At 39.7% G+C, this 11,464-nt stretch overlaps 1 pseudogene; it reads left to right on the top strand.

The window, feature by feature from the left end:
- The first annotated feature begins 8,254 nt into the window (after positions 1-8,254).
- Positions 8,255-8,373, top strand: LOC111740313 (annotated as a pseudogene).
- Positions 8,374-11,464: the final 3,091 nt, after the last annotated feature.

Raw genomic sequence — 11,464 nt, 5'->3', positions numbered from 1 at the left:
TCTCAGAGAGGTGAGGTTACATACTCCAAAATCACACAGCCAGTAATTAAAACAGTGGTCTTTTGGCCTTTAATGTGGTAATTGTTTTATCATCTCTTTTAAAATATGTTCTACATGGCTCCTGCATCCAGAGTTGCAGCATAAGTAGCTCGATTGCTCTCCCTTAAGCCGGATAAGCCAGCAGAACAGATGTTGGCTTAGATTCTGAACAGACCTCTGTAGATAGAGAATCCTCTTTTCTCCCTGAGCCTGTTAAACCAGGGGAAGTGGGACATCTTGAGGTTGCCGAAGATCACTTATCTTGCCTATTAATCGGCCTTCCGTTTTGGTATCTTGCCTCTCTGAGGGCCTTCTTGTCCTCCTGAGCCTCATAGGCATTGATCCTTCAGCTTAAGCCCTGGGAGATAGCTGCCATATCTACAGAATCCCCACTGTTATTTTTTCCCCTGAGTTATCAAAGAGAAGGCTATCAAGATGGGAGATATGATGAAGGCCGGAATCCACAGGACTTGGTGCCTGTTTAGAGGGTAAGGAAGACACTGAGGAAAATGGAAGAGCCTATGGTGACTCTGTGTGGTCTTATCTATGCAAGAATGGGACAAAAAACAATGTCATTGATCCGAACAAGGAGAATAGATAGATGGATACCATTTATTGAGAGTTTAATACATATCAGGCCCTATTCTGAGAGCTTAACTGTATTAACTAATTTAACTCTTACACTGACCCTTTGAGAAAATCATTACTGTCCTTATTTTACAGATGTGAAAACAGCAGTAGGGGAAGTGAAGCTATTGACATAGGGTAGAGAATGAGAAGGGGAAACTGATCAAGGGACCGGTTTTCTGTTTAAATTCCAGGGAGTGGTATGATGTCCAGTTGGGATTAGCCACTTGTGCTTGCTCAGTTTCATGCAGTTGAAGAAGGAGCAAACTGGTAAACTTGTGTCAGTTCTAATACTGCCATGAACATTAGTTTCCTGATCTTAGAGTTTCCTTAACTGCAAAACCGGATTAATGATTAACCTACGGCTCCCAGAGGCATCCTGAGGACTGTATGAGGTGAAGTATGTAAAATACCAGGCCCATCGCAGATTCCTGCCCAATGACAAGTGTCCCTCCAGCCTCTTCTCTTCTACACACACACACACACACACACACACACACACACACACACGCACACACGAGTGAATAAATTGTATTTGTTAATACAATTTATTTCTTCTTTAGGCAGTAGCAAAAAGATAGTGAAAGAGAGAGATGAGTGTATTTTTGGGGGAATCTGTGGAAGCCTGAACAAAGTGTCCCCAAACCCAGCAGAAGGCATAAACACGCAGGAATCATGGAGACTTTCAGAGATGCTCCACTTACTGCCTTTAGGTAAAGTGCCTCTGTAGCTCACTCCAGGTGGAGGATGGGTTTGCCTGTGCTGTGACTGCCCCACTTCAATCTAAACTCCTTGGGGATTGTTCTAAAGACTCAGGCTAGGCAGCATAATGATGCCTCTGCAACGTTACTGCTCCTTCCTCTGCCTGGCAGGATGCAAGCCTGGATCTGTCTCTGCTAGTCCCCAACTCTCTATTAGTTCACTTTTCAAATGTCTGAGGGCAGTTGGAAGGTAGAAAGAAGTCCATCTCCTTCTTTCTTCCCCTTCCCTCTCCTCACCCTTTCTGAATCTTTCAAGTCAGCCAGGTTGAGAAGCAGCAATACCCAGGATGGGAGGTGCTGCGAGGTGCCGTGAGGCTCTGGCACATTGGATTCTGGGCCTCGGGCAAACCACCCTCAAAGAGCTGAACTTAAACTATCACGATCCCTCCGTATCATCTCCTGACCCTACTCCTGCTCCAATCCTATCCTGTCCCCACCGCTCTGCACACACACACAAAGCCTAGCTTTTTAAAGCATGCTACTCGACTAGGCAACTTTCTGGGTCATCCAATTCTTCTCTTCTCAGTTTTCTGTGAACTCCTGTGATTTCCCTTGTTTCCTTAAATATCGGGATGTTGGCCATCAATCATAGGTTAAAAAACCAGACATTTTAATATGGCAAAAGCCACTGTTTCCTGCTGTCTTTGCTTTTCTAGACTCACCTTTTCTGCCTTCCTTACCCCTTTATTGTGAATGTCTTTCAGTTCCCGAAATGTATCATATTATTTATTCTTTCCAGATATTTGTGCGGTTCTATTTGTTTGTAATGCTTTTTACTGCCTTCCCCACAGCTTTTACCTGGTTCACCATTCTTCAGGTCTTAATATTAACCTTGCTTCTTCATTGATCCCTGCACACAATCAGACTAACTGTCCATGGTCCATCTCCCAACTGGCCCATAAGAATTCATGAGGGCAGGGGCCAGGTCTGCCTTTTACAGTGTTGTCCATCTAGTATAGTTCTTAAGGCAGAAATTACTAATTGTTTACCAATGCCTCTTCTCCCCTATTTAACTAGAAAAATTCTAAATTTTAGCACACCAAATAATGAATAAACTATAAACTACATTTTATAGCTACCCTTGCATTCTGTTATGGCTAAGAAATTAAATTCTAGTCATTAGTATATGAGTAGAAATAATGTATGCCACATAAAGACAAGTATACAACTTGTCCCTTCCCCCTTGCCCAATGCCTGGGCTAGAGAGTTACATTAGATCCAGAAGTGAAAGACACATTTTGAGTATGGCAAAGCTGCCCTATCAGTCTTGGACAGTTTAATTCTAAGTGGATGCATGGAAGAGAAATAAAATTTCAATTTGTTGAAGTCATTATATATTTTTGTTGTGGTGGTTGTTGTTGATGTAGCCTGGATCACGATTTTGGTAGATACTCAATACATATTTTTTAAATGAATAAATATATGGATGGATTCTGATGATCAGCTGAAATTTCCTATTTTTGTTCTGATGTCGAATTTATTTTGTTATAATTTCTTTTCTATCTGAGAACAAGGGGTCCGCCATAGTGAAAAAGACATAAAAGTACACAGGAATTTGACTAGATATAGATGTAGATGTATATAGAGAAATATCAGAGAGAGCGAGAGAGAAAGAGAGAGAGAGAGAGAGAGAGAGAGAGAGAGACAGAGACAGAAAGAGACAGAGACAGAGAGAGACAAAGGGGGAGAGACAAGAAATATGAAAAGGAGCAACCAGCAGTACATCAATTCAACCTAAAACTTGTGGTAAGTGTTATCTAGCTATTTGCTAGGTGCTGATCTAGGCATTGTATGTATTAATTCATTTAATATTCATAATCTTTTATAAATAGGTACTATTATTGTCCTCGTTTTACATATGGGGACACTGAGGATCATAGAGGGTAAATGGCTTGGCTGAAGGTACACAGAGTTGTCATGCCCACTTACAAACCCAGGTAGTTGGACACAGGAGCCTAAACTCTTAATGATTGTATCACACTGCCCCTTGAAGGATAAATGTCACCCAAAGCATACAATGTCAGAGCCGAAGAAACGTTAGAAAATGTCTAATCCAATTTCTTCATTTTACAGATGAGAAAAGTGAGTCTCAGTGAGAAAAAAAAATGATTTGTTTAAAGTGACAAATAGAAAGAGAAGTCCTATTTCCAAGAACAATGAACAACTCCAAGGACGATAATTTCCACCAATTGGTATGTTGAGAATAAAAAAGGAAGAGTGTAATGACAGTGGAATGATACATGCATGTCTGCAGAAGGCATGTGTGCTAGAACGGATATCTGGTCCCAATTCTTCACTCCCTGTTGTACATCCACACCCTTTGTCGTGTAACTCTACAGTGTTCTCCTATTGTGCACATGGTTCTACGTGATTGGAAACAAGCTTGGTTATGTAATGTATTTTGGTCAATGGACTATTAATGGACATGATGTAAGCAGAGGTAAAAATGTGCCTGCACAGACTGGCTTGTTCACTTTCACTCCTATGGTTTTCCAAAATAAAAATATACCTTAGTGGATGTTATTTGAAGGAGAGCATAGAGACCCCAAAGTCAAATGTGAATCGTAGGAACACACCCATTGGATCTGCAGACTGAGGTCAAGCTGCCCAACCAGCCCACAGACTCATGAGTGAGAAAATAAATGCTTGTTGTTGTCAGCCACTGAGATCTGAGGTGGTTCGTTATTAGATCGTTATTATGGCAATAGCTAACAAATACAGTATGATTCATCTTTGCCAAATGTACCTTATGCTAGACTATTTCATAACCACTTCACATTCTCTTCATATTGCTTTACTTGCTACAGCTTCCAAAGTTGGAATGTTTGAAGGGAGATGAGTAACATCCAATATGCTTTTATGAACTTGTAGAAATTTGGAGGGGTGACAAAAACAGAGAGCCTGTTTGGAACAACTTCTCCTTTAGAAAGTATATAAACTCTCCTGAAGGCCATGGAACAAATAGCTAATATCCTGTAGTACTCTCAAACATGGAGCATAATAATTCAGCCTGTAGAGGTAGCAGCACAGGAGAGTGAGGCTTATTCATTAAAATTATTCATGTTATAATGCCAGTTGCATGCCAACTGATACTTCTTATCATGCTGCACACTTTTCTCACAATAATATAATTATTGCTGTTCAAGGCTGTCTACACTGGCAAGTGAAACAGGTAAGGGCTTGGACTTATTTCTTCTAAATCAAGGTTAAAATTTGGATAGTATCATATGGTATTGGGATCAGACCTCTAAAGAGGCTTGATTTCTGTTGTGTTGATCATCTCCACTCTCATGGGGCCCCAAGGAGCTCCTGGATAAACAAGTCATGGTAACACAGCAGGACTAGAAATTATTAATAATTGTCCACACACCTGATATTGCAGTACAATACTCTAGGTGAACACTGGGTTGTAACATGTGAATTTGGTTTAAGGTCTAAATAGGGCTTTTAATTCCTCCTATTGCACAATCTCCCCTATCCCGATATCTTAAATCTTATGATTTTCTATATCTGTTAGAAGGAAATGAAATGGGGGATGGGCAACAACATGGTCTGGTATGAGAAGCTGTGTGTGACTCTGTTTATCAATTTCACACAGAGAACAGAAGGAAAAACAAAGAGAGAAAACTCATCTGCCTCAAATAACCCACTTACCCTTTGTCTGAGTAAGTACATGAGAAGTATGGGATCCCGCACTTAAGGCATGGTAATCTTGCCTTCTAGGGAAATGTGACCTCTTCTTCCATCAGTCACATAACTCTTTCTTCCTTGCCAAGTGCCCCAGTCATGACTGGAATCAGAGAGAAGGACCTGAAGGATTGCTTCTTCTACGTTATTATCACCATACCTCATCATCCATGTTAGGTCCAAGCAGAGGATAAACACCCAAGAATGTTTGTTAAATAAATAAGACTTGTGCTAGAGATAGTGGAGACCAGCAACAAACAAACAAAACAAGTAATAATCCACAAACAAGAAGAACTAGAAATCTATTAATCAGGAGGGATCAGAAATGCACAGAAATTAGTTGATCAATACCTATTTATTGTCCTATGTGCTAGGACTTGCAGATACAAAGGCAAATGAGACAGACTATCTGTCTTCCATGAACTCATGGTCTGAGGGATGACATAGTCAATTACACTGATAATTGGCAAAAGCTATGACAGAGCTAATAGAAGACTGTATGGGACCACAAGAAGAAAGATTAACCTCAGATGGAACAAGCAAGGACTTTCCTAGATGAGGTGAAATCTAAAATAAGTTTGGAGAATGAGCTAAGGTGGGAAAGAAAGACAGGTAGGCATAGGGTATAGCAGGGCAAATCATTTAGGCTTGCAAAATCTTGGCATGTTTGACAGTGAACATAAAATTTCTATGGTCATAGTGTAAGTTGCAGATGTGCATGTTGGGGTGTCAGTCTGGGAGAGGACGTGATAGAGTCCAGCAATCAGAAAGTGACAAATGATGTTTAGCTATAGTTCACTGGAGAGTCAGAAGAATAGAAAGTTGGCATAGAGTTGCAGAGTAAAAAAAAAAATTCTTCATGAATGAGGTAATAATAACAATAAAAGCTACTGCTCTCGAACCTCTTAACATGTGGTAAATGTTTTACATGCACCCTCTTGTATCCTCACACTCTCTCTGAAGTAGCTGCATCGATTTCCCACTTTTTACAGATGAAGAAAATGAAGCTCAGAGAGGTTGAGTGATTTGTCCAAATCACACAACTGGGAAGGGACAGAGCAACACTCTAGCTCATGTCTGTGTGCTCCCCGAACAGACGCTCTTAATGCATAACTCATATAATTCTGAAATACTCTTTAATGATAGACAAAATGTGGAGATGCAGAGATGGGGGTTATACATTTTATATAAAGCCCACGGCACTGGCCAGCCTCAGAGATCTGTGGCACTAGGCTCCAACAGGGAGCCTGAGAAGCTACAAAGATTATGAAATGGATCCCCAGGGGTCTGCACTTACCTCCCTAATGCATTCTCCCACAAGAACCTACTGTCATCTATTCAAGCAGACAGATATTCGCCCTGAAGTTGCAAAGAGCAATTTATAAAAAGTGCACTAAAAAAGTAAAACCTGGTACTTGCAGCCGATGGTTGGACAAACTGGGGCAGAGAATAGTTTATTATTATTACTTAAATTTCCCCCAAAAGAGTGTGCAGTTTCATCCTATTTATAATAAAAGTCACTAATATAATAAAAGCGTTTCATCGGCAGTCATTTCTACAAATAGAGCATTGACGCTTTAGATATTAACATGTGTTATAAATGTCATTGATATATTAAGACTTTTCAGACTGTCTATCTAAAAATAGAGGGAAAGCCAGAGGGAGAAAGGAGGAAGACACAGAACTGACTGATTCAATCAGAAAAGGGGAACCTATACTTGCATAATTCAGTCTTTTATTTTTGAGCGATGCAAGTAAACACCTGAATCTGATTTTTGGTTTGAATTCTATTTGCCAGCAGAGTGTAACACAGAGAGGGGAAAAGAAGCAGGAAGAGAAGGAGGAGGGGAAGAGAGAAATGATAACATGTGGAATTAAGGGATTTTAATATTAAAAGAGACCCAGTCATCTCACTTTGCATGTGGGGAGACTGAGTCTAGGAGAGGCTACATAACTGAATCTGTCAGTGTTCGGTGTTAGACAAGAAACGTTTCAAAAATGTGAGCTCTAAATCATACATTAAGAAAATTAGCATTTTTTCTTTTAAAAAGTGAAAAGTTCTATCAGTAGGGGGAAAAGCACTGGCAAAGCTTGGGCATAAGAGTTAGAAAGAAAGAAGGAGAGCATGAATATTTTCTACCTATCATTTGTAGAAGCATTCCATATACATGTATTATACTTGTATACTCATGACATCTCTTGAAAGGTGGGCATTTAGGTCCATTTAATATATGGAGACCCATTTTATTCATGAATGCTCAAGGAAGTTGTGTGCTCATGGATGAATAACTCAACTGGCGTCACTGAACCGTGTCACCCAAGGTGCCAGGCGCATGCTCAGCTGCATATTCCAAGGATAGAGTTCCTACTGTATACTTGGCTTACGCCTTCACCCTGGCTTCTCAGTGCCATGAGGTGATGGCGTGATCAGCTGGGGCAGCCTGGGCACTGCACAGAAGGGCCCCCCTGAGACCGCAGGGGCCCTGGGCATGAGTCCCCTTTTCTCTGTCTGGCCTGAACCTTAGCACGACTTTCTTGCCTTCTTCCTTTGGGCAAAACTGTGGAGCGGATCGATTCCTATCCAACATTACACACAAGGTTGCCTAATTCAATTAGAAAAATAATAGAAGCCAGTTATTATACAATTAAGTCTTGTATTGATGAACTGCACAAATAACTAAATGTCCAGTTTTTGCCTTGAATTTAACTCGACTGCACAGATGTTACAGAACAGGCCACGGGGGTATGTCACGTGGAGTAGCAAAAGGCATGTGGCAGGAGGGAAGGAAAGAGATTAGAGTTTGTGAGATTTAAAAAGAAATACCATGAGAAAGGTGGTTCTAGTTTGGTAATGCAAACTGGTGCTTTGATATCGCTGTTAGTATTTTAGGGCTTTCTTAACCTTCTTTGAAGCCCTACAGACAGACGGAAAGCCAAAGAGCCCCCCCCTCCTCTTCCTTCTTCCTTCTCTTCCACCTCCTCCTTCACCTTGACCTTGACCTTCTTTTTCTCACTCATCCAGTCATTGAAATTGTAAATATTTTCTTTTCATGTTCAGACTAAGACTTAGCTCAAAATGACTTATAGTAAACCCTAATGCATTTTGCATCTACTTTTCAATTTTTCAAAATACAAATTATGTCTATGGCCATGCCACCCTGAACGTGCCCGATCTCGTCTGATCTCAGAAGCTAAGCAGGGTCAGGCCTGCTTAGTACCTGGGTGGGAGACCACCTAGGAAGACCAGGTGCCGTAGGCGTTAAAAAAAAAAAAGACATCAAAATACAAATTATTTTTATGATAAAGACAATACTTGCTTAAAGCAAAAAGAAACGAAACAACATGGAAGTCTATGAAATAGAAGGTGAAAGCTCTTTACCGACTCCACCCCCGGAGATCCCACTGGTTGGGAAGCAGCCCTTGGGTGATGAGCAGCACTGCTCTGGCTCCTTTCTACTTGGGTTTGTGTCCCAATTCTACCTCTTCCAACCTGTGTGACTTTGGGAAAGTGACTCAGCTTCTCTGGGTGTCAGTTTCCTCAAGTGAAAAGTTGGGACTTAATGTCATGACCTATCTCTCAGGATTGCTCGTGAGGATTCAGTGAAATAATAAACATTAGCCCAATGGCTGACTCGTAACGAGAACTCCCACATGTTAGCTCCTCCAGCACATCCTTCCAGATACACAAACGTATCTGAACATGCCATTAATTCCACATATTGTATATAGAGACTGCTTCTCCCCCCACCCCGCCCTTAAAATATTACGTGGGCCTCTCCTGACGCCTGCCGACATAAACTTGTCTTTTAAAACATTTGTTCCATTTAATGGATGCTCTTACTCAGTTCTTCACTGATAGTAACTGAGAAGGTATCATCTGTTATTCAGTTTTCTTTTGTAAGCGATGCTGCAGTAATTATCGTAACTCAGACTTGTAAAAGGCTCCCCACCTGTATCAGCCCATTTATGAAGCTCTACTGGGTTGCATGTTTCCTTTTGAAAAGATGAGGGAAAGAATCCCAGTAGTCATTTCTTTCCCTGACTGGGCCTCCTATGGTAGTTCATTCAGCCAAGGTTTATCTGGACCTCCTGTTGGTGAAGCCCCCAGGGCGTGATGGAGAAATGAGACCTAGATACTATAGAGATAAAAACAATCTTGAAGTTATCTTCCAATTTTGGTGGAAGATCACTGGAATGTACATTATTACTGCTCTATAAATGTCTCCTGAGTTTTGCCTACCCAAGATTTTTTTTTTTTTTGAAAAAGATAGTTTGGTGTCAGGGTCCCTGAGGGTGACCTGGGTCTTAGAAGAGCGGAGATGGGTTTGGTCTATTTCTTATCTGTGTCCTGTCTCCTTGGCACTTCATTACAACCACGGCCAAAGGGCACTATTAGAAACCTCTGATATTTGCCTTCTCAGCCACTCAACTCCCCTGTGCTTAGGGAAATACATCCTTGCAACTTTTCTATTTCAAAATATCACAAGCAAAAACCACCAAGACTTGGGTCTGCAGCAGTGATCAGGAGGAAAAACAGAGAAAACAATAAATGTCGAGAAGGAAAAAAGAGTTGACATTTTCTTCTAGATTGAATAATGTATTTGAATGTTTCATTTTGCTGCAGATTGAAAGGGGCTTAAGGGGGAAAGAGGTGAGAGGGGAAAAGAATGAGAAAGATAGAGGAACGTGTAAGCCCCAAGAGACGGGCATTGTAATCTAGGAAGTTATTTCTCAGGTGGGCTTCGTTCTAAAGTTCACCACTGAATTATGTGTTGGTTGTTTGGAGACCATCCCTGATGCGCTTGTAACATCTGTAATAGAATGTGCTGGGTGTGAGATGATTTTACCACTTCAGGACTTATTGCAACCTGTTCAATTTCTCTCTCTGTGTCTTGTTTCCTTCTTTTTTTTTAAACTTATTTAATTTCCTATCTTTTTTTTTCCTCATAGTTATTTTTAAGTCACAGAGTAGAGACTCAGTAAATGTTTGCTTACAACCATGTAAACATTCCCTTTCTGTAATAGAAATTATATTAAAAACAACAGGAGTAGAATAACTCCACACATTAAAAATGCTTTCGACAATATATGAACTCCGTGAAACAAAATATGCTTCGCTTTATCCCAAATGATTGTCCTTAAAAAGTATGTGAAAAAAAGTCCGCACGTACCTAGACTGATTCTCTCATATGTGAAATATCTATTATAAAAATACATATGACATATATTACGAAAATGTTCTTTTAAAAATAAAATTCCTAGATAGATGCAAATTACAGTTAAGACTTCTGTAACTTTTTAAATTAGCTTATAATATTTAAAAATATGATTTTATTAATTAAATTTTAACAGCACTCAAAATAAGTTACAAAATAAAAATGCAAAGTAGATGAAAATTTTTATTAACATTTGGCCCAATTGCTTAAGAATAAAAATTCCACATCGACTTCTAGTAAAAGCTAGCACATAAAAGATAATCCACATATATGGAAAGGAGGAAGAGAAGAAAGATGGAAGAAAGAAGAGACAGCATAAAAGAAAGAGAAGAAAGACAGATGACGGAAAGGAAAGAAAGACAAGAGGCAGAACAAGTGTTTGAAAGTAAACAATCGCCATTTCTTTCTGATATTACATAGGATGAGAAAGCATTTCAAAGGAGCAAACATTCATTGTGAGTAGGTACTAGGGAGAATCTCTATGAAGAGTCCAAAGGGAAAATATTTGAAAATTTATGATTCCGGCCACATCAACAGCAGGAAGTAAAGGGTCGTGTTTAAGTGCCTGGTTTAATTAACAGGCTTCAATATCAGACTAGACTAGTTCCTTTCCCAGCTTTTGTACTCACTAAATATTTGGACTTGGACCAGTTACTTAACTTCCTTGTGCCTCCATTCCCTCGTATATAAAATGAATGATAATTCCTAGGGCCATAGAAAGAATGGAATGATATAATGTGTGCTGAGAGTTTAACACAGAATCTGTTGATTGTTCTTTGTTGCTGCTATTACTACTACTATTACTACTACTACTACTACTACTACTACTACTACTACTACTACTAGTATCCTTTTGGAAAATAATGGCTCGATATTTAGAAAGAACCCTACATGTATTTATTCTCTTTGCCCCAGCAATCCCCCTCCTGGAAATGAATTTTAAGAAAATTCATTTAAGATAAAGCTAAGTGCTCATCACTATAGCATTAGCCATAATTGTCAGAAAAAAAAAATGGAACAACTTAAATGTCCATCAATAGGGGAATTATTTATAGTAAATTATGATGTATCACCATAATAGGGTATTATGCAACCATTACAATGATAATTATGACAATGTAGCATCACGAACAA

Source organism: Pteropus vampyrus, unplaced genomic scaffold (assembly GCF_000151845.1).
Source record: "Pteropus vampyrus isolate Shadow unplaced genomic scaffold, Pvam_2.0 Scaffold61, whole genome shotgun sequence".
Taxonomy (NCBI): domain Eukaryota; kingdom Metazoa; phylum Chordata; class Mammalia; order Chiroptera; family Pteropodidae; genus Pteropus; species Pteropus vampyrus.
The sequence above is the reverse complement of the archived record's forward strand: the minus strand, read 5'-3'. Positions and strand labels throughout refer to the sequence as shown.